Source organism: Lipophrys pholis (genome assembly GCF_963383615.2).
Source record: "Lipophrys pholis genome assembly, chromosome: 21".
In the NCBI taxonomy this organism is placed as follows: Eukaryota; Metazoa; Chordata; class Actinopteri; order Blenniiformes; family Blenniidae; genus Lipophrys; species Lipophrys pholis.
Genome location: NC_137649.1, coordinates 26,663 through 50,156, shown reverse-complemented (window position 1 = coordinate 50,156; position 23,494 = coordinate 26,663).

Here is a 23,494-nt window from a genome sequence, read left to right as displayed (position 1 = left end):
AATATTGTATGCGGTTGATCAGTCAAAGTACGATTTTTTTCTTGGGAAATATAAACATTTTTCCAAAATCAAGCTCGGTTTCTCGTCTGGAGCACGTTTTTGGCCACAAATGATGAAAATGACAATAACACTGTAAATCCAATGAATAAACAAGTTGAAACTGCTTGAATATGCTGAATCAACATTGTATGTGGTTGATCAGTGAAAGTACGAGTGTGTTTTCGTGATTATAAACATTTTTCAAAAATCACACTCAGTAACTCGTCTGGAGCACGTTTTTGGCCACAAATGATGAAAATGACAATCGCAGAGTAAATCCAATGAATAAACAGTTTGAAACTGATTGAACATGTTCCTGCATATTGTATGTGGTTGATCAGTGAAAGTACGAGTAAGTTCTCGTGAAATATAAACTTTTTTCCAAAATCAAGCTCGGTTTCTCGTCTGGAGCACGTTTTTGGCCACAAATGATGAACATGACAATATTACCGTAAATCCAATGAATCAGGAGGTTGAAACTGCCTGAAGTGCATATTGTATGTGGTTGATCAGTGAAAGTACGACTATGTTCTTGTGAAATATAAAAATGTTTCCAAGATAACGCTCAGTATCAAATGATGAAAATGACAATATTACTGTAAATCCAATGAATAAACAAGTTGAAACTGCTTGAATATGCTGAATCAATATTGTATGTGGTTGATCAGTCAAAGTACGAGTTTTTTCTTGGGAAATATAAACATTTTTCCAAAATCAACCTCGGTTTCTCGTCTGGAGCTTGTTTTTGGCCACAAATGATGAAAATGACAATATTAATGTAAATCCAATGAATAAGCAGGTTGACAACTGCTTGAACATGCTACTGCACATTGTATGTGGTTGATCAGTGAAAGTAGGAGTTTGTTCTTGTGAAATATAAACTTTTTTCCAAAATCAAGCTCGGTTTCTCGTCTGGAGCACGTTTTTGGCCACAAATGATGAACATGACAATATTACCGTAAATCCAATGAATCAGCAGGTTGAAACTGCCTGAAGTGCATATTGTATGTGGTTGATCAGTGAAAGTACGACTATGTTCTTGTGAAATATAAAAATGTTTCCAAGATCACGCTCAGTATCAAATGATGAAAATGACAATATTACTGTAAATCCAATGAATAAAGAAGTTGAAACTGCTTGAATATGCTGAATCAATATTGTATGTGGTTGATCAGTCAAAGTACGAGTTTTTTCTTGGGAAATATAAACATTTTTCCAAAATCAAGCTCGGTTTCTCGTCTGGAGCTTGTTTTTGGCCACAAATGATGAAAATGACAATATTAATGTAAATCCAATGAATAAGCAGGTTGACAACTGCTTGAACATGCTACTGCACATTGTATGTGGTTGATCAGTGAAAGTAGGAGTTTGTTCTTGTGAAATATAAACGTTTTTCCAAAATCAAGCTCGGTTTCTCGTCTGGAGCACGTTTTTGGCCACAAATGATGAAAATGACAATCGCAGAGTAAATCCAATGAATAAACAGTTTGAAACTGCTTGAACATGTTCCTGCATATTGTATGTGGTTGATCAGTGAAAGTACGAGTAAGTTCTCGTGAAATAAAAAACTTTTTTCCAAAATCAAGCTCGGTTTCTCGTCTGGAGCACGTTTTTGGCCACAAATGATGAACATGACAATATTACCGTAAATCCAATGAATCAGGAGGTTGAAACTGCCTGAAGTGCATATTGTATGTGGTTGATCAGTGAAAGTACGACTATGTTCTTGTGAAATATAAAAATGTTTCCAAGATTACGCTCAGTATCAAATGATGAAAATGACAATATTACTGTAAATCCAATGAATAAACAAGTCGAAACTGCTTGAATATGCTGAATCAATATTGTATGTGGTTGATCAGTCAAAGAACGAGTTTTTTCTTGGGAAATATAAACATTTTTCCAAAATCAACCTCGGTTTCTCGTCTGGAGCTTGTTTTTGGCCACAAATGATGAAAATGACAATATTAATGTAAATCCAATGAATAAGCAGGTTGACAACTGCTTGAACATGCTACTGCACATTGTATGTGGTTGATCAGTCAAAGTACGAGTTTTTTCTTTGGAAATATAAACATTTTTCCAAAATCAAGCTCGGTTTCTCGTCTGGAGCTTGTTTTTGGTCACAAATGATGAAAATGACAATATTAATGTAAATCCAATGAATAAGCAGGTTGACAACTGCTTGAACATTATACTGCACATTGTATGTGGTTGATCAGTCAAAGTACGAGTTTTTTCTTGGGAAATATAAACATTTTTCCAAAATCAAGCTCGGTTTCTCGTCTGGAGCACGTTTTTGGCCACAAATGATGAACATGACAATATTACCGTAAATCCAATGAATCAGCAGGTTGAAACTGCCTGAAGTGCATATTGTATGTGGTTGATCAGTGAAAGTACGAGTTTGTTCTTGTGAAATATAAACTTTTTTCCAAAGTCAAGCTCGGTTTCTCGTCTGGAGCACGTTTTTGGCCACAAATGATGAAAATGACAATTGCAGTGTATATCCAATGAATAAGCAGTTTTATACTGATTTGAACATGCTACTGCATATTGTATGTGGTTGATCAGTGAAAATACGAGTTTGTTCTTGTGAAATATAAACTTTTTTCCAAAGTCAAGCTCAGTTTCTAGTCTGGAGCACGTTTTTGGCCACAAATGATGAAAATGACAATAACACTGTAAATCCAATGAATAAACAAGTTGAAACTGCTTTACCATGCTACTGCATGTTGTATGTGGTTGATTCGTGAAAGTTCGAGTTTGTCTAGTGAAATAGAAACATTTTTCCAAAATCAAGCTTGGTTTCTCGTCTGGAGCACGTTTTTGGTCACAAATGATGAAAATGACAATTGCCGAGTAAATCAAATGAATAAGCAGTATGAAACTGCTTGAACACACCATATTGTGTGTGGTTGATCAGTGAAATTACGAGTTAGTTCTTGTGAAATAAAAAACATTTTTTCAAAATCAAGCTCGGTTTCTCGTCTGGAGCACGTTTTTGGCCACAAATGATGAAAATGACAATAACACTGTAAATCCAATGAATAAACAAGTTGAAACTGCTTCAATATGCTGAATCAACATTGTATGTGGTTGATCAGTGAAAGTACGAGTGTGTTTTCGTGATTATAAACATTTTTCAAAAATCAAACTCAGTAACTCGTCTGGAGCACGTTTTTGGCCACAAATGATGAAAATGACAATCGCAGAGTAAATCCAATGAATAAACAGTTTGAAACTGCTTGAACATGTTCCTGCATATTGTATGTGGTTGATCAGTGAAAGTACGAGTAAGTTCTCGTGAAATATAAACTTTTTTCCAAAATCAAGCTCGGTTTCTCGTCTGGAGCACGTTTTTGGCCACAAATGATGAACATGACAATAATACCGTAAATCCAATGAATCAGCAGGTTGAAACTGCCTGAAGTGCATATTGTATGTGGTTGATCAGTGAAAGTACGACTATGTTCTTGTGAAATATAAAAATGTTTCAAAGATCACGCTCAGTATCAAATGATGAAAATGACAATATTATTGTAAATCCAATGAATAAACAAGTTGAAACTGCTTGAATATGCTGAATCAATATTGTATGTGGTTGATTAGTCAAAGTACGAGTTTTTTCTTGGGAAATATAAACATTTTTCCAAAATCAAGCTCGGTTTCTCGTCTGGAGCTTGTTTTTGGCCACAAATGATGAAAATGACAATATTAATGTAAATCCAATGAATAAGCAGGTTGACAACTGCTTGAACATGCTACTGCACATTGTATGTGGTTGATCAGTGAAAGTAGGAGTTTGTTCTTGTGAAATATAAACGTTTTTCCAAAATCAAGCTCGGTTTCTCGTCTGGAGCACGTTTTTGGCCACAAATGATGAAAATGACAATCGCAGAGTAAATCCAATGAATAAACAGTTTGAAACTGCTTGAACATGTTCCTGCATATTGTATGTGGTTGATCAGTGAAAGTAGGAGTTTGTTCTTGTGAAATATAAACGTTTTTCCAAAATCAATCTCGGTATCTCGTCTGGATCACGTTTTTGGCCACAAATTATGAAAATGACAATATTAATGTAAATCCAATGAATAAATAAGCTGAAACTGCTTTAATATGCTGAATCAATATTGTATGCGGTTGATCAGTGAAAGTAAAAGTGTGTTTTCGTGATTATAAACATTTTTTTCAAAATCACGATAAGTATCTCGTCTGGAGCACGTTTTTGGTCACAAATGATGAAAATGACAATTGCAGAGTAAATCCAATGAATAAGCAGTATGAAACTGCTTGAACACACCATATTGTGTGTGGTTGATCAGTGAAAGTACGAGTTAGTTCTTGTGAAATAAAAAACTTTTTTTCAAAATCAAGCTCGGTTTCGCTTCTGGAGCACGTTTTTGGCCACAAATGATGAAAATGACAATAACACTGTAAATCCAATGAATAAACAAGTTGAAACTGCTTGAATCAAGCTCGGTTTCTCGTCTGGAGCACGTTTTTAGCCACAAATGATGAAAATGACAATAACACTGTAAATCCAATGAATAAACAAGTTGAAACTGCTTGAATATGCTGAATCAACATTGTATGTGGTTGATCAGTGAAAGTACGAGTGTTTTCGTGATTATAAACATTTTTCAAAAATCAAACTCAGTAACTCGTCTGGAGCACGTTTTTGGCCACAAATGATGAAAATGACAATCGCAGAGTAAATCCAATGAATAAACAGTTTGAAACTGCTTGAACATGTTCCTGCATTTTGTATGTGGTTGATCAGTGAAAGTACGAGTAAGTTCTCGTGAAATATAAACTTTTTTCCAAAATCAAGCTCGGTTTCTCGTCTGGAGCACGTTTTTGGCCACAAATGATGAACATGACAATATTACCGTAAATCCAATGAATCAGCAGGTTGAAACTGCCTGAAGTGCATATTGTATGTGGTTGATCAGTGAAAGTACGACTATGTTCTTGTGAAATATAAAAATGTTTCCAAGATCACGCTCAGTATCAAATGATGAAAATGACAATATTACTGTAAATCCAATGAATAAACAAGTTGAAACTGCTTGAATATGCTGAATCAATATTGTATGTGGTTGATCAGTCAAAGTACGAGTTTTTTCTTGGGAAATATAAACATTTTTCCAAAATCAACCTCGGTTTCTCGTCTGGAGCTTGTTTTTGGCCACAAATGATGAAAATGACAATATTAATGTAAATCCAATGAATAAGCAGGTTGACAACTGCTTGAACATGCTACTGCACATTGTATGTGGTTGATCAGTCAAAGTACGAGTTTTTTCTTTGGAAATATAAACATTTTTCCAAAATCAAGCTCGGTTTCTCGTCTGGAGCTTGTTTTTGGTCACAAATGATGAAAATGACAATATTAATGTAAATCCAATGAATAAGCAGGTTGACAACTGCTTGAACATCATACTGCACATTGTATGTGGTTGATCAGTCAAAGTACGAGTTTTTTCTTGGGAAATATAAACTTTTTTCCAAAATCAAGCTTGGTTTCTCGTCTGGAGCTTGTTTTTGGTCACAAATGATGAAAATGATAATTGCAGAGTAAATCCAATGAATAAGCAGTATGAAACTGCTTGAACACACCATATTGTGTGTGGTTGATCAGTGAAAGTACGAGTTAGTTCTTGTGAAATAAAAAACTTTTTTTCAAAATCAAGCTCGGTTTCTCGTCTGGAGCACGTTTTTGGCCACAAATGATGAAAATGACAATAACACTGTAAATCCAATGAATAAACAAGTTGAAACTGCTTCAATATGCTGAATCAACATTGTATGTGGTTGATCAGTGAAAGTACGAGTGTGTTTTCGTGATTATAAACATTTTTCAAAAATCAAACTCAGTAACTCGTCTGGAGCACGTTTTTGGCCACAAATGATGAAAATGACAATCGCAGAGTAAATCCAATGAATAAACAGTTTGAAACTGCTTGAACATGTTCCTGCATATTGTATGTGGTTGATCAGTGAAAGTACGAGTAAGTTCTCGTGAAATATAAACTTTTTTCCAAAATCAAGCTCGGTTTCTCGTCTGGAGCACGTTTTTGGCCACAAATGATGAACATGACAATATTACCGTAAATCCAATGAATCAGCAGGTTGAAACTGCCTGAAGTGCATATTGTATGTGGTTGATCAGTGAAAGTACGACTATGTTCTTGTGAAATATAAAAATGTTTCCAAGATCACACTCAGTATCAAATGATGAAAATGACAATATTACTGTAAATCCAATGAATAAACAAGTTGAAACTGCTTGAATATGCTGAATCAATATTGTATGTGGTTGATCAGTCAAAGTACGAGTTTTTTCTTGGGAAATATAAACATTTTTCCAAAATCAACCTCGGTTTCTCGTCTGGAGCTTGTTTTTGGCCACAAATGATGAAAATGACAATATTAATGTAAATCCAATGAATAAACAAGTTGAAACTGCTTGAATATGCTGAATCAACATTGTATGTGGTTGATCAGTGAAAGTACGAGTGTGTTTTCGTGATTATAAACATTTTTCAAAAATCAAACTCAGTAACTCGTCCTTAGCACGTTTTTGGCCACAAATGATGAAAATGACAATCGCAGAGTAAATCCAATGAATAAACAGTTTGAAACTGCTTGAACATGTTCCTGCATATTGTATGTGGTTGATCAGTGAAAGTACGAGTAAGTTCTCGTGAAATATAAACTTTTTTCCAAAATCAAGCTCGGTTTCTCGTCTGGAGCACGTTTTTGGCCACAAATGATGAACATGACAATATTACCGTAAATCCAATGAATCAGCAGGTTGAAACTGCCTGAAGTGCATATTGTATGTGGTTGATCAGTGAAAGTACGACTATGTTCTTGTGAAATATAAAAATGTTTCCAAGATCACGCTCAGTATCAAATGATGAAAATGACAATATTACTGTAAATCCAATGAATAAACAAGTTGAAACTGCTTGAATATGCTGAATCAATATTGTATGTGGTTGATCAGTCAAAGTACGAGTTTTTTCTTGGGAAATATAAACATTTTTCCAAAATCAACCTCGGTTTCTCGTCTGGAGCTTGTTTTTGGCCACAAATGATGAAAATGACAATATTAATGTAAATCCAATGAATAAGCAGGTTGACAACTGCTTGAACATGCTACTGCATATTGTATGTGGTTGATCAGTCAAAGTACGAGTAAGTTCTCGTGAAATATAAACTTTTTTCCAAAATCAAGCTCGGTTTCTCGTCGGGAGCACGTTTTTGGCCACAAATGATGAACATGACAATATTACCGTAAATCCAATGAATCAGCAGGTTGAAACTGCCTGAAGTGCATATTGTATGTGGTTGATCAGTGAAAGTACGACTATGTTCTTGTGAAATATAAAAATGTTTCAAAGATCACGCTCAGTATCAAATGATGAAAATGACAATATTACTGTAAATCCAATGAATAAACAAGTTGAAACTGCTTGAATATGCTGAATCAATATTGTATGTGGTTGATCAGTCCAAAGTACGAGTTTTTTCTTGGGAAATATAAACATTTTTCCAAAATCAAGCTCGGTTTCTCGTCTGGAGCTTGTTTTTGGCCACAAATGATGAAAATGACAATATTAATGTAAATCCAATGAATAAGCAGGTTGACAACTGCTTGAACATGCTACTGCACATTGTATGTGGTTGATCAGTGAAAGTAGGAGTTTGTTATTGTGAAATATAAACGTTTTTCCAAAATCAATCTCGGTATCTCGTCTGGATCACGTTTTTGGCCACAAATTATGAAAATGACAATATTAATGTAAATCCAATGAATAAATAAGCTGAAACTGCTTGAATATGCTGAATCAATATTGTATGCGGTTGATCAGTCAAAGTACGATTTTTTTCTTGGGAAATATAAACATTTTTCCAAAATCAAGCTCGGTTTCTCGTCTGGAGCTTGTTTTTGGCCACAAATGATGAAAATGAAAATATTAATGTAAATCCAATGAATAAGCAGGTTGACAACTGCTTGAACATGCTACTGCACATTGTATGTGGTTGATCAGTGAAAGTAGGAGTTTGTTCTTGTGAAATATAAACGTTTTTCCAAAATCAAGCTCGGTTTCTCGTCTGGAGCACGTTTTTGGCCACAAATGATGAAAATGACAATAACACTGTAAATCCAATGAATAAACAAGTTGAAACTGCTTGAATATGCTGAATCAATATTGTATGTGGTTAATCAGTCAAAGTACGAGTTTTTTCTTGGGAAATATAAACATTTTTCCAAAATCAAGCTCGGTTTCTCGTCTGGAGCTTGTTTTTGGCCACAAATGATGAAAATGACAATATTAATGTAAATCCAATGAATAAGCAGGTTGACAACTGCTTGAACATGCTACTGCACATTGTATGTGGTTGATCAGTGAAAGTAGGAGTTTGTTATTGTGAAATATAAACGTTTTTCCAAAATCAATCTCGGTATCTCGTCTGGATCACGTTTTTGGCCACAAATTATGAAAATGACAATATTAATGTAAATCCAATGAATAAATAAGCTGAAACTGCTTGAATATGCTGAATCAATATTGTATGCGGTTGATCAGTCAAAGTACGATTTTTTTCTTGGGAAATATAAACATTTTTCCAAAATCAAGCTCGGTTTCTCGTCTGGAGCTTGTTTTTGGCCACAAATGATGAAAATGACAATATTAATGTAAATCCAATGAATAAGCAGGTTGACAACTGCTTGAACATGCTACTGCACATTGTATGTGGTTGATCAGTGAAAGTAGGAGTTTGTTCTTGTGAAATATAAACGTTTTTCCAAAATCAAGCTCGGTTTCTCGTCTGGAGCACGTTTTTGGCCACAAATGATGAAAATGACAATAACACTGTAAATCCAATGAATAAACAAGTTGAAACTGCTTGAATATGCTGAATCAATATTGTATGTGGTTGATCAGTCAAAGTACGAGTTTTTTCTTGGGAAATATAAACATTTTTCCAAAATCAAGCTCGGTTTCTCGTCTGGAGCTTGTTTTTGGCCACAAATGATGAAAATGACAATATTAATGTAAATCCAATGAATAAGCAGGTTGACAACTGCTTGAACATGCTACTGCACATTGTATGTGGTTGATCAGTGAAAGTAGGAGTTTGTTCTTGTGAAATATAAACGTTTTTCCAAAATCAAGCTCGGTTTCTCGTCTGGAGCACGTTTTTGGCCACAAATGATGAAAATGACAATAACACTGTAAATCCAATGAATAAACAAGTTGAAACTGCTTGAATATGCTGAATCAACATTGTATGTGGTTGATCAGTGAAAGTACGAGTGTGTTTTCGTGATTATAAACATTTTTCAAAAATCACACTCAGTAACTCGTCTGGAGCACGTTTTTGGCCACAAATGATGAAAATGACAATCGCAGAGTAAATCCAATGAATAAACAGTTTGAAACTGATTGAACATGTTCCTGCATATTGTATGTGGTTGATCAGTGAAAGTACGAGTAAGTTCTCGTGAAATATAAACTTTTTTCCAAAATCAAGCTCGGTTTCTCGTCTGGAGCACGTTTTTGGCCACAAATGATGAACATGACAATATTACCGTAAATCCAATGAATCAGCAGGTTGAAACTGCCTGAAGTGCATATTGTATGTGGTTGATCAGTGAAAGTACGACTATGTTCTTGTGAAATATAAAAATGTTTCCAAGATCACGCTCAGTATCAAATGATGAAAATGACAATATTACTGTAAATCCAATGAATAAACAAGTTGAAACTGCTTGAATATGCTGAATCAATATTGTATGTGGTTGATCAGTCAAAGTACGAGTTTTTTCTTGGGAAATATAAACATTTTTCCAAAATCAAGCTCGGTTTCTCGTCTGGAGCTTGTTTTTGGCCACAAATGATGAAAATGACAATATTAATGTAAATCCAATGAATAAGCAGGTTGACAATTGCTTGAACATGCTACTGCACATTGTATGTGGTTGATCAGTGAAAGTAGGAGTTTGTTCTTGTGAAATATAAACGTTTTTCCAAAATCAATCTTGGTATCTCGTCTGGATCACGTTTTTGGCCACAAATTATGAAAATGACAATATTAATGTAAATCCAATGAATAAATAAGCTGAAACTGCTTGAATATGCTGAATCAATATTGTATGCGGTTGATCAGTCAAAGTAAAAGTGTGTTTTCGTGATTATAAACATTTTTCCAAAATCACGATAAGTATCTCGTCTGGAGCACGTTTTTGGTCACAAATGATGAAAATGACAATTGCAGAGTAAATCCAATGAATAAGCAGTATGAAACTGCTTGAACACATCATATTGTGTGTGGTTGATCAGTGAAAGTACGAGTTAGTTCTTGTGAAATATAAACATTTTTCCAAAATCAAGCTCGGTTTCTCGTCTGGAGCACGTTTTTGGCCACAAATGATGAAAATGACAATAACACTGTAAATCCAATGAATAAACAAGTTGAAACTGCTTGAATCAAGCTCGGTTTCTCGTCTGGAGCACGTTTTTGGCCAAAATTATGAAAATGACAATTGCCGAGTAAATCAAAACATTGTATGTGGTTGATCAGTCAAAGTACGAGTTTTTTCTTGGGAAATATAAACATTTTTCAAAAATCAAACTCAGTAACTCGTCTGGAGCTTGTTTTTGGTCACAAATGATGAAAATGACAATTGCAGTGTAAATCCAATGAATAAGCAGTTTTATACTGATTTGAACATGCTACTGCATATTGTATGTGGTTGATCAGTCAAAGTACAAGTTTGTTCTTGTGAAATATAAACATTTTTCCAAAGTCAAGCTCGGTTTCTCGTCTGGAGCACGTTTTTGGCCACAAATGATGAAAATGACAATAACACTGTAAATCCAATGAATAAACAAGTTGAAATTGCTTGAACATGCTACTGCACATTGTATGTGGTTGATCAGTCAAAGTACAAGTTTTTTCTTGGGAAATATAAATATTTTTCAAAAATCAAACTCAGTAACTCGTCTGGAGCACGTTTTTGGCCACAAATGATGAAAATGACAATCGCAGAGTAAATCCAATGAATAAACAGTTTGAAACTGCTTGAACATGTTCCTGCATATTGTATGTGGTTGATCAGTGAAAGTACGAGTTAGTTCTTGTGAAATAAAAAACTTTTTTTCAAAATCAAGCTCGGTTTCTCGTCTGGAGCACGTTTTTGGCCAAAATTATGAAAATGACAATTGCCGAGTAAATCAAAACATTGTATGTGGTTGATCAGTCAAAGTACGAGTTTTTTCTTGGGAAATATAAACATTTTTCAAAAATCAAACTCAGTAACTCGTCTGGAGCTTGTTTTTGGTCACAAATGATGAAAATGACAATTGCAGTGTAAATCCAATGAATAAGCAGTTTTATACTGATTTGAACATGCTACTGCATATTGTATGTGGCTGATCAGTGAAAATACGAGTTTGATCTTGTGAAATATAAACATTTTTCCAAAGTCAAGCTCGGTTTCTCGTCTGGAGCACGTTTTTGGCCACAAATGATGAAAATGACAATAACACTCTAAATCCAATGAATAAACAAGTTGAAATTGCTTGAACATGCTACTGCACATTGTATGTGGTTGATCAGTCAAAGTACGAGTTTTTTCTTGGGAAATATAAATATTTTTCCAAAATCAAGCTCGGTTTCTCGTCTGGAGCACGTTTTTGGCCACAAATGATGAACATGACAATATTACCGTAAATCCAATGAATCAGCAGGTTGAAACTGCCTGAAGTGCATATTGTATGTGGTTGATCAGTGAAAGTACGACTATGTTCTTGTGAAATATAAAAATGTTTCCAAGATCACGCTCAGTATCAAATGATGAAAATGACAATATTACTGTAAATCCAATGAATAAACAAGTTGAAACTGCTTGAATATGCTGAATCAATATTGTATGTGGTTGATCAGTCAAAGTACGAGTTTTTTCTTGGGAAATATAAACATTTTTCCAAAATCAACCTCGGTTTCTCGTCTGGAGCTTGTTTTTGGCCACAAATGATGAAAATGACAATATTAATGTAAATCCAATGAATAAGCAGGTTGACAACTGCTTGAACATGCTACTGCACATTGTATGTGGTTGATCAGTCAAAGTACGAGTTTTTTCTTTGGAAATATAAACATTTTTCCAAAATCAAGCTCGGTTTCTCGTCTGGAGCTTGTTTTTGGTCACAAATGATGAAAATGACAATATTAATGTAAATCCAATGAATAAGCAGGTTGACAACTGCTTGAACATTATACTGCACATTGTATGTGGTTGATCAGTCAAAGTACGAGTTTTTTCTTGGGAAATATAAACATTTTTCCAAAATCAAGCTCGGTTTCTCGTCTGGAGCACGTTTTTGGCCACAAATGATGAACATGACAATATTACCGTAAATCCAATGAATCAGCAGGTTGAAACTGCCTGAAGTGCATATTGTATGTGGTTGATCAGTGAAAGTACGAGTTTGTTCTTGTGAAATATAAACTTTTTTCCAAAGTCAAGCTCGGTTTCTCGTCTGGAGCACGTTTTTGGCCACAAATGATGAAAATGACAATTGCCGAGTAAATCAAATGAATAAGCAGTATGAAACTGCTTGAACACACCATATTGTGTGTGGTTGATCAGTGAAATTACGAGTTAGTTCTTGTGAAATAAAAAACATTTTTTCAAAATCAAGCTCGGTTTCTCGTCTGGAGCTTGTTTTTGGTCACAAATGATGAAAATGACAATTGCAGTGTATATCCAATGAATAAGCAGTTTTATACTGATTTGAACATGCTACTGCATATTGTATGTGGTTGATCAGTGAAAATACGAGTTTGTTCTTGTGAAATATAAACTTTTTTCCAAAGTCAAGCTCAGTTTCTAGTCTGGAGCACGTTTTTGGCCACAAATGATGAAAATGACAATAACACTGTAAATCCAATGAATAAACAAGTTGAAACTGCTTTACCATGCTACTGCATGTTGTATGTGGTTGATTCGTGAAAGTTCGAGTTTGTCTAGTGAAATAGAAACATTTTTCCAAAATCAAGCTTGGTTTCTCGTCTGGAGCACGTTTTTGGTCACAAATGATGAAAATGACAATAACACTGTAAATCCAATGAATAAACAAGTTGAAACTGCTTTACCATGCTACTGCATGTTGTATGTGGTTGATTCGTGAAAGTTCGAGTTTGTCTAGTGAAATAGAAACATTTTTCCAAAATCAAGCTTGGTTTCTCGTCTGGAGCACGTTTTTGGTCACAAATGATGAAAATGACAATTGCCGAGTAAATCAAATGAATAAGCAGTATGAAACTGCTTGAACACACCATATTGTGTGTGGTTGATCAGTGAAATTACGAGTTAGTTCTTGTGAAATAAAAAACATTTTTTCAAAATCAAGCTCGGTTTCTCGTCTGGAGCTTGTTTTTGGCCACAAATGATGAAAATGACAATAACACTGTAAATCCAATGAATAAACAAGTTGAAACTGCTTGAATATGCTGAATCAACATTGTATGTGGTTGATCAGTGAAAGTACGAGTGTGTTTTCGTGATTATAAACATTTTTCAAAAATCAAACTTAGTAACTCGTCTGGAGCACGTTTTTGGCCACAAATGATGAAAATGACAATCGCAGAGTAAATCCAATGAATAAACAGTTTGAAACTGCTTGAACATGTTCCTGCATATTGTATGTGGTTGATCAGTGAAAGTACGAGTAAGTTCTCGTGAAATATAAACTTTTTTCCAAAATCAAGCTCGGTTTCTCGTCTGGAGCACGTTTTTGGCCACAAATGATGAACATGACAATATTACCGTAAATCCAATGAATCAGCAGGTTGAAACTGCCTGAAGTGCATATTGTATGTGGTTGATCAGTGAAAGTACGAGTTTGTTCTTGTGAAATATAAACTTTTTTCCAAAGTCAAGCTCGGTTTCTCGTCTGGAGCACGTTTTTGGCCACAAATGATGAAAATGAAAATTGCCGAGTAAATCAAATGAATAAGCAGTATGAAACTGCTTGAACACACCATATTGTGTGTGGTTGATCAGTGAAATTACGAGTTAGTTCTTGTGAAATAAAAAACATTTTTTCAAAATCAAGCTCGGTTTCTCGTCTGGAGCTTGTTTTTGGTCACAAATGATGAAAATGACAATTGCAGTGTATATCCAATGAATAAGCAGTTTTATACTGATTTGAACATGCTACTGCATATTGTATGTGGTTGATCAGTGAAAATACGAGTTTGTTCTTGTGAAATATAAACTTTTTTCCAAAGTCAAGCTCGGTTTCTAGTCTGGAGCACGTTTTTGGCCACAAATGATGAAAATGACAATAACACTGTAAATCCAATGAATAAACAAGTTGAAACTGCTTTACCATGCTACTGCATGTTGTATGTGGTTGATTCGTGAAAGTTCGAGTTTTTTCTTTGGAAATATAAACATTTTTCCAAAATCAAGCTTGGTTTCTCGTCTGGAGCACGTTTTTGGTCACAAATGATGAAAATGACAATTGCCGAGTAAATCAAATGAATAAGCAGTATGAAACTGCTTGAACACACCATATTGTGTGTGGTTGATCAGTGAAATTACAAGTTAGTTCTTGTGAAATAAAAAACATTTTTTCAAAATCAAGCTCGGTTTCTCGTCTGGAGCTTGTTTTTGGCCACAAATGATGAAAATGACAATAACACTGTAAATCCAATGAATAAACAAGTTGAAACTGCTTGAATATGCTGAATCAACATTGTATGTGGTTGATCAGTGAAAGTACGAGTGTGTTTTCGTGATTATAAACATTTTTCAAAAATCAAACTCAGTAACTCGTCCTTAGCACGTTTTTGGCCACAAATGATGAAAATGACAATCGCAGAGTAAATCCAATGAATAAACAGTTTGAAACTGCTTGAACATGTTCCTGCATATTGTATGTGGTTGATCAGTGAAAGTACGAGTAAGTTCTCGTGAAATATAAACTTTTTTCCAAAATCAAGCTCGGTTTCTCGTCTGGAGCACGTTTTTGGCCACAAATGATGAACATGACAATATTACCGTAAATCCAATGAATCAGCAGGTTGAAACTGCCTGAAGTGCATATTGTATGTGGTTGATCAGTGAAAGTACGACTATGTTCTTGTGAAATATAAAAATGTTTCAAAGATCACGCTCAGTATCAAATGATGAAAATGACAATATTATTGTAAATCCAATGAATAAACAAGTTGAAACTGCTTGAATATGCTGAATCAATATTGTATGTGGTTGATTAGTCAAAGTACGAGTTTTTTCTTGGGAAATATAAACATTTTTCCAAAATCAAGCTCGGTTTCTCGTCTGGAGCTTGTTTTTGGCCACAAATGATGAAAATGACAATATTAATGTAAATCCAATGAATAAGCAGGTTGACAACTGCTTGAACATGCTACTGCACATTGTATGTGGTTGATCAGTGAAAGTAGGAGTTTGTTCTTGTGAAATATAAACGTTTTTCCAAAATCAAGCTCGGTTTCTCGTCTGGAGCACGTTTTTGGCCACAAATGATGAAAATGACAATCGCAGAGTAAATCCAATGAATAAACAGTTTGAAACTGCTTGAACATGTTCCTGCATATTGTATGTGGTTGATCAGTGAAAGTAGGAGTTTGTTCTTGTGAAATATAAACGTTTTTCCAAAATCAATCTCGGTATCTCGTCTGGATCACGTTTTTGGCCACAAATTATGAAAATGACAATATTAATGTAAATCCAATGAATAAATAAGCTGAAACTGCTTTAATATGCTGAATCAATATTGTATGCGGTTGATCAGTGAAAGTAAAAGTGTGTTTTCGTGATTATAAACATTTTTTTCAAAATCACGATAAGTATCTCGTCTGGAGCACGTTTTTGGTCACAAATGATGAAAATGACAATTGCAGAGTAAATCCAATGAATAAGCAGTATGAAACTGCTTGAACACACCATATTGTGTGTGGTTGATCAGTGAAAGTACGAGTTAGTTCTTGTGAAATAAAAAACTTTTTTTCAAAATCAAGCTCGGTTTCGCTTCTGGAGCACGTTTTTGGCCACAAATGATGAAAATGACAATAACACTGTAAATCCAATGAATAAACAAGTTGAAACTGCTTGAATCAAGCTCGGTTTCTCGTCTGGAGCACGTTTTTAGCCACAAATGATGAAAATGACAATAACACTGTAAATCCAATGAATAAACAAGTTGAAACTGCTTGAATATGCTGAATCAACATTGTATGTGGTTGATCAGTGAAAGTACGAGTGTGTTTTCGTGATTATAAACATTTTTCAAAAATCAAACTCAGTAACTCGTCTGGAGCACGTTTTTGGCCACAAATGATGAAAATGACAATCGCAGAGTAAATCCAATGAATAAACAGTTTGAAACTGCTTGAACATGTTCCTGCATTTTGTATGTGGTTGATCAGTGAAAGTACGAGTAAGTTCTCGTGAAATATAAACTTTTTTCCAAAATCAAGCTCGGTTTCTCGTCTGGAGCACGTTTTTGGCCACAAATGATGAACATGACAATATTACCGTAAATCCAATGAATCAGCAGGTTGAAACTGCCTGAAGTGCATATTGTATGTGGTTGATCAGTGAAAGTACGACTATGTTCTTGTGAAATATAAAAATGTTTCCAAGATCACGCTCAGTATCAAATGATGAAAATGACAATATTACTGTAAATCCAATGAATAAACAAGTTGAAACTGCTTGAATATGCTGAATCAATATTGTATGTGGTTGATCAGTCAAAGTACGAGTTTTTTCTTGGGAAATATAAACATTTTTCCAAAATCAACCTCGGTTTCTCGTCTGGAGCTTGTTTTTGGCCACAAATGATGAAAATGACAATATTAATGTAAATCCAATGAATAAGCAGGTTGACAACTGCTTGAACATGCTACTGCACATTGTATGTGGTTGATCAGTCAAAGTACGAGTTTTTTCTTTGGAAATATAAACATTTTTCCAAAATCAAGCTCGGTTTCTCGTCTGGAGCTTGTTTTTGGTCACAAATGATGAAAATGACAATATTAATGTAAATCCAATGAATAAGCAGGTTGACAACTGCTTGAACATCATACTGCACATTGTATGTGGTTGATCAGTCAAAGTACGAGTTTTTTCTTGGGAAATATAAACTTTTTTCCAAAATCAAGCTTGGTTTCTCGTCTGGAGCTTGTTTTTGGTCACAAATGATGAAAATGATAATTGCAGAGTAAATCCAATGAATAAGCAGTATGAAACTGCTTGAACACACCATATTGTGTGTGGTTGATCAGTGAAAGTACGAGTTAGTTCTTGTGAAATAAAAAACTTTTTTTCAAAATCAAGCTCGGTTTCTCGTCTGGAGCACGTTTTTGGCCACAAATGATGAAAATGACAATATTAATGTAAATCCAATGAATAAGCAGGTTGACAACTGCTTGAACATGCTACTGCACATTGTATGTGGTTGATCAGTCAAAGTACGAGTTTTTTCTTTGGAAATATAAACATTTTTCCAAAATCAAGCTCGGTTTCTCGTCTGGAGCTTGTTTTTGGTCACAAATGATGAAAATGACAATATTAATGTAAATCCAATGAATAAGCAGGTTGACAACTGCTTGAACATCATACTGCACATTGTATGTGGTTGATCAGTCAAAGTACGAGTTTTTTCTTGGGAAATATAAACTTTTTTCCAAAATCAAGCTTGGTTTCTCGTCTGGAGCTTGTTTTTGGTCACAAATGATGAAAATGATAATTGCAGAGTAAATCCAATGAATAAGCAGTATGAAACTGCTTGAACACACCATATTGTGTGTGGTTGATCAGTGAAAGTACGAGTTAGTTCTTGTGAAATAAAAAACTTTTTTTCAAAATCAAGCTCGGTTTCTCGTCTGGAGCACGTTTTTGGCCACAAATGATGAAAATGACAATAACACTGTAAATCCAATGAATAAACAAGTTGAAACTGCTTCAATATGCTGAATCAACATTGTATGTGGTTGATCAGTGAAAGTACGAGTGTGTTTTCGTGATTATAAACATTTTTCAAAAATCAAACTCAGTAACTCGTCTGGAGCACGTTTTTGGCCACAAATGATGAAAATGACAATATTAATGTAAATCCAATGAATAAGCAGGTTGACAACTGCTTGAACATGCTACTGCACATTGTATGTGGTTGATCAGTGAAAGTAGGAGTTTGTTCTTGTGAAATATAAACGTTTTTCCAAAATCAAGCTCGGTTTCTCGTCTGGAGCACGTTTTTGGCCACAAATGATGAAAATGACAATAACACTGTAAATCCAATGAATAAACAAGTTGAAACTGCTTGAATATGCTGAATCAATATTGTATGTGGTTGATCAGTCAAAGTACGATTTTTTTCTTGGGAAATATAAACATTTTTCCAAAATCAAGCTCGGTTTCTCGTCTGGAGCACGTTTTTGGCCACAAATGATGAAAATGACAATAACACTGTAAATCCAATGAATAAACAAGTTGAAACTGCTTGAATATGCTGAATCAACATTGTATGTGGTTGATCAGTGAAAGTACGAGTGTGTTTTCGTGATTATAAACATTTTTCAAAAATCAAACTCAGTAACTCGTCTGGAGCACGTTTTTGGCCACAAATGATGAAAATGACAATCGCAGAGTAAATCCAATGAATAAACAGTTTGAAACTGCTTGAACATGTTCCTGCATATTGTATGTGGTTGATCAGTGAAAGTACGAGTAAGTTCTCGTGAAATATAAACTTTTTTCCAAAATCAAGCTCGGTTTCTCGTCTGGAGCACGTTTTTGGCCACAAATGATGAACATGACAATATTACCGTAAATCCAATGAATCAGCAGGTTGAAACTGCCTGAAGTGCATATTGTATGTGGTTGATCAGTGAAAGTACGACTATGTTCTTGTGAAATATAAAAATGTTTCAAAGATCACGCTCAGTATCAAATGATGAAAATGACAATATTACTGTAAATCCAATGAATAAACAAGTTGAAACTGCTTGAATATGCTGAATCAATATTGTATGTGGTTGATCAGTCAAAGTACGAGTTTTTTCTTGGGAAATATAAACATTTTTCCAAAATCAAGCTCGGTTTCTCGTCTGGAGCTTGTTTTTGGCCACAAATGATGAAAATGACAATATTAATGTAAATCCAATGAATAAGCAGGTTGACAACTGCTTGAACATGCTACTGCACATTGTATGTGGTTGATCAGTGAAAGTAGGAGTTTGTTCTTGTGAAATATAAACGTTTTTCCAAAATCAAGCTCGGTTTCTCGTCTGGAGCACGTTTTTGGCCACAAATGATGAAAATGACAATAACACTGTAAATCCAATGAATAAACAAGTTGAAACTGCTTGAATATGCTGAATCAACATTGTATGTGGTTGATCAGTGAAAGTACGAGTGTGTTTTCGTGATTATAAACATTTTTCAAAAATCACACTCAGTAACTCGTCTGGAGCACGTTTTTGGCCACAAATGATGAAAATGACAATCGCAGAGTAAATCCAATGAATAAACAGTTTGAAACTGATTGAACATGTTCCTGCATATTGTATGTGGTTGATCAGTGAAAGTACGAGTAAGTTCTCGTGAAATATAAACTTTTTTCCAAAATCAAGCTCGGTTTCTCGTCTGGAGCACGTTTTTGGCCACAAATGATGAACATGACAATATTACCGTAAATCCAATGAATCAGCAGGTTGAAACTGCCTGAAGTGCATATTGTATGTGGTTGATCAGTGAAAGTACGACTATGTTCTTGTGAAATATAAAAATGTTTCCAAGATCACGCTCAGTATCAAATGATGAAAATGACAATATTACTGTAAATCCAATGAATAAACAAGTTGAAACTGCTTGAATATGCTGAATCAATATTGTATGTGGTTGATCAGTCAAAGTACGAGTTTTTTCTTGGGAAATATAAACATTTTTCCAAAATCAAGCTCGGTTTCTCGTCTGGAGCTTGTTTTTGGCCACAAATGATGAAAATGACAATATTAATGTAAATCCAATGAATAAGCAGGTTGACAATTGCTTGAACATGCTACTGCACATTGTATGTGGTTGATCAGTGAAAGTAGGAGTTTGTTCTTGTGAAATATAAACGTTTTTCCAAAATCAATCTTGGTATCTCGTCTGGATCACGTTTTTGGCCACAAATTATGAAAATGACAATATTAATGTAAATCCAATGAATAAATAAGCTGAAACTGCTTGAATATGCTGAATCAATATTGTATGCGGTTGATCAGTCAAAGTAAAAGTGTGTTTTCGTGATTATAAACATTTTTCCAAAATCACGATAAGTATCTCGTCTGGAGCACGTTTTTGGTCACAAATGATGAAAATGACAATTGCAGAGTAAATCCAATGAATAAGCAGTATGAAACTGCTTGAACACATCATATTGTGTGTGGTTGATCAGTGAAAGTACGAGTTAGTTCTTGTGAAATATAAACATTTTTCCAAAATCAAGCTCGGTTTCTCGTCTGGAGCACGTTTTTGGCCACAAATGATGAAAATGACAATAACACTGTAAATCCAATGAATAAACAAGTTGAAACTGCTTGAATCAAGCTCGGTTTCTCGTCTGGAGCACGTTTTTGGCCAAAATTATGAAAATGACAATTGCCGAGTAAATCAAAACATTGTATGTGGTTGATCAGTCAAAGTACGAGTTTTTTCTTGGGAAATATAAACATTTTTCAAAAATCAAACTCAGTAACTCGTCTGGAGCTTGTTTTTGGTCACAAATGATGAAAATGACAATTGCAGTGTAAATCCAATGAATAAGCAGTTTTATACTGATTTGAACATGCTACTGCATATTGTATGTGGTTGATCAGTCAAAGTACAAGTTTGTTCTTGTGAAATATAAACATTTTTCCAAAGTCAAGCTCGGTTTCTCGTCTGGAGCACGTTTTTGGCCACAAATGATGAAAATGACAATAACACTGTAAATCCAATGAATAAACAAGTTGAAATTGCTTGAACATGCTACTGCACATTGTATGTGGTTGATCAGTCAAAGTACAAGTTTTTTCTTGGGAAATATAAATATTTTTCAAAAATCAAACTCAGTAACTCGTCTGGAGCACGTTTTTGGCCACAAATGATGAAAATGACAATCGCAGAGTAAATCCAATGAATAAACAGTTTGAAACTGCTTGAACATGTTCCTGCATATTGTATGTGGTTGATCAGTGAAAGTACGAGTTAGTTCTTGTGAAATAAAAAACTTTTTTTCAAAATCAAGCTCGGTTTCTCGTCTGGAGCACGTTTTTGGCCAAAATTATGAAAATGACAATTGCCGAGTAAATCAAAACATTGTATGTGGTTGATCAGTCAAAGTACGAGTTTTTTCTTGGGAAATATAAACATTTTTCAAAAATCAAACTCAGTAACTCGTCTGGAGCTTGTTTTTGGTCACAAATGATGAAAATGACAATTGCAGTGTAAATCCAATGAATAAGCAGTTTTATACTGATTTGAACATGCTACTGCATATTGTATGTGGCTGATCAGTGAAAATACGAGTTTGATCTTGTGAAATATAAACATTTTTCCAAAGTCAAGCTCGGTTTCTCGTCTGGAGCACGTTTTTGGCCACAAATGATGAAAATGACAATAACACTCTAAATCCAATGAATAAACAAGTTGAAATTGCTTGAACATGCTACTGCACATTGTATGTGGTTGATCAGTCAAAGTACGAGTTTTTTCTTGGGAAATATAAATATTTTTCCAAAATCAAGCTCGGTTTCTCGTCTGGAGCACGTTTTTGGCCACAAATGATGAACATGACAATATTACCGTAAATCCAATGAATCAGCAGGTTGAAACTGCCTGAAGTGCATATTGTATGTGGTTGATCAGTGAAAGTACGACTATGTTCTTGTGAAATATAAAAATGTTTCCAAGATCACGCTCAGTATCAAATGATGAAAATGACAATATTACTGTAAATCCAATGAATAAACAAGTTGAAACTGCTTGAATATGCTGAATCAATATTGTATGTGGTTGATCAGTCAAAGTACGAGTTTTTTCTTGGGAAATATAAACATTTTTCCAAAATCAACCTCGGTTTCTCGTCTGGAGCTTGTTTTTGGCCACAAATGATGAAAATGACAATATTAATGTAAATCCAATGAATAAGCAGGTTGACAACTGCTTGAACATGCTACTGCACATTGTATGTGGTTGATCAGTCAAAGTACGAGTTTTTTCTTTGGAAATATAAACATTTTTCCAAAATCAAGCTCGGTTTCTCGTCTGGAGCTTGTTTTTGGTCACAAATGATGAAAATGACAATATTAATGTAAATCCAATGAATAAGCAGGTTGACAACTGCTTGAACATTATACTGCACATTGTATGTGGTTGATCAGTCAAAGTACGAGTTTTTTCTTGGGAAATATAAACATTTTTCCAAAATCAAGCTCGGTTTCTCGTCTGGAGCACGTTTTTGGCCACAAATGATGAACATGACAATATTACCGTAAATCCAATGAATCAGCAGGTTGAAACTGCCTGAAGTGCATATTGTATGTGGTTGATCAGTGAAAGTACGAGTTTGTTCTTGTGAAATATAAACTTTTTTCCAAAGTCAAGCTCGGTTTCTCGTCTGGAGCACGTTTTTGGCCACAAATGATGAAAATGACAATTGCCGAGTAAATCAAATGAATAAGCAGTATGAAACTGCTTGAACACACCATATTGTGTGTGGTTGATCAGTGAAATTACGAGTTAGTTCTTGTGAAATAAAAAACATTTTTTCAAAATCAAGCTCGGTTTCTCGTCTGGAGCTTGTTTTTGGTCACAAATGATGAAAATGACAATTGCAGTGTATATCCAATGAATAAGCAGTTTTATACTGATTTGAACATGCTACTGCATATTGTATGTGGTTGATCAGTGAAAATACGAGTTTGTTCTTGTGAAATATAAACTTTTTTCCAAAGTCAAGCTCAGTTTCTAGTCTGGAGCACGTTTTTGGCCACAAATGATGAAAATGACAATAACACTGTAAATCCAATGAATAAACAAGTTGAAACTGCTTTACCATGCTACTGCATGTTGTATGTGGTTGATTCGTGAAAGTTCGAGTTTGTCTAGTGAAATAGAAACATTTTTCCAAAATCAAGCTTGGTTTCTCGTCTGGAGCACGTTTTTGGTCACAAATGATGAAAATGACAATAACACTGTAAATCCAATGAATAAACAAGTTGAAACTGCTTTACCATGCTACTGCATGTTGTATGTGGTTGATTCGTGAAAGTTCGAGTTTGTCTAGTGAAATAGAAACATTTTTCCAAAATCAAGCTTGGTTTCTCGTCTGGAGCACGTTTTTGGTCACAAATGATGAAAATGACAATT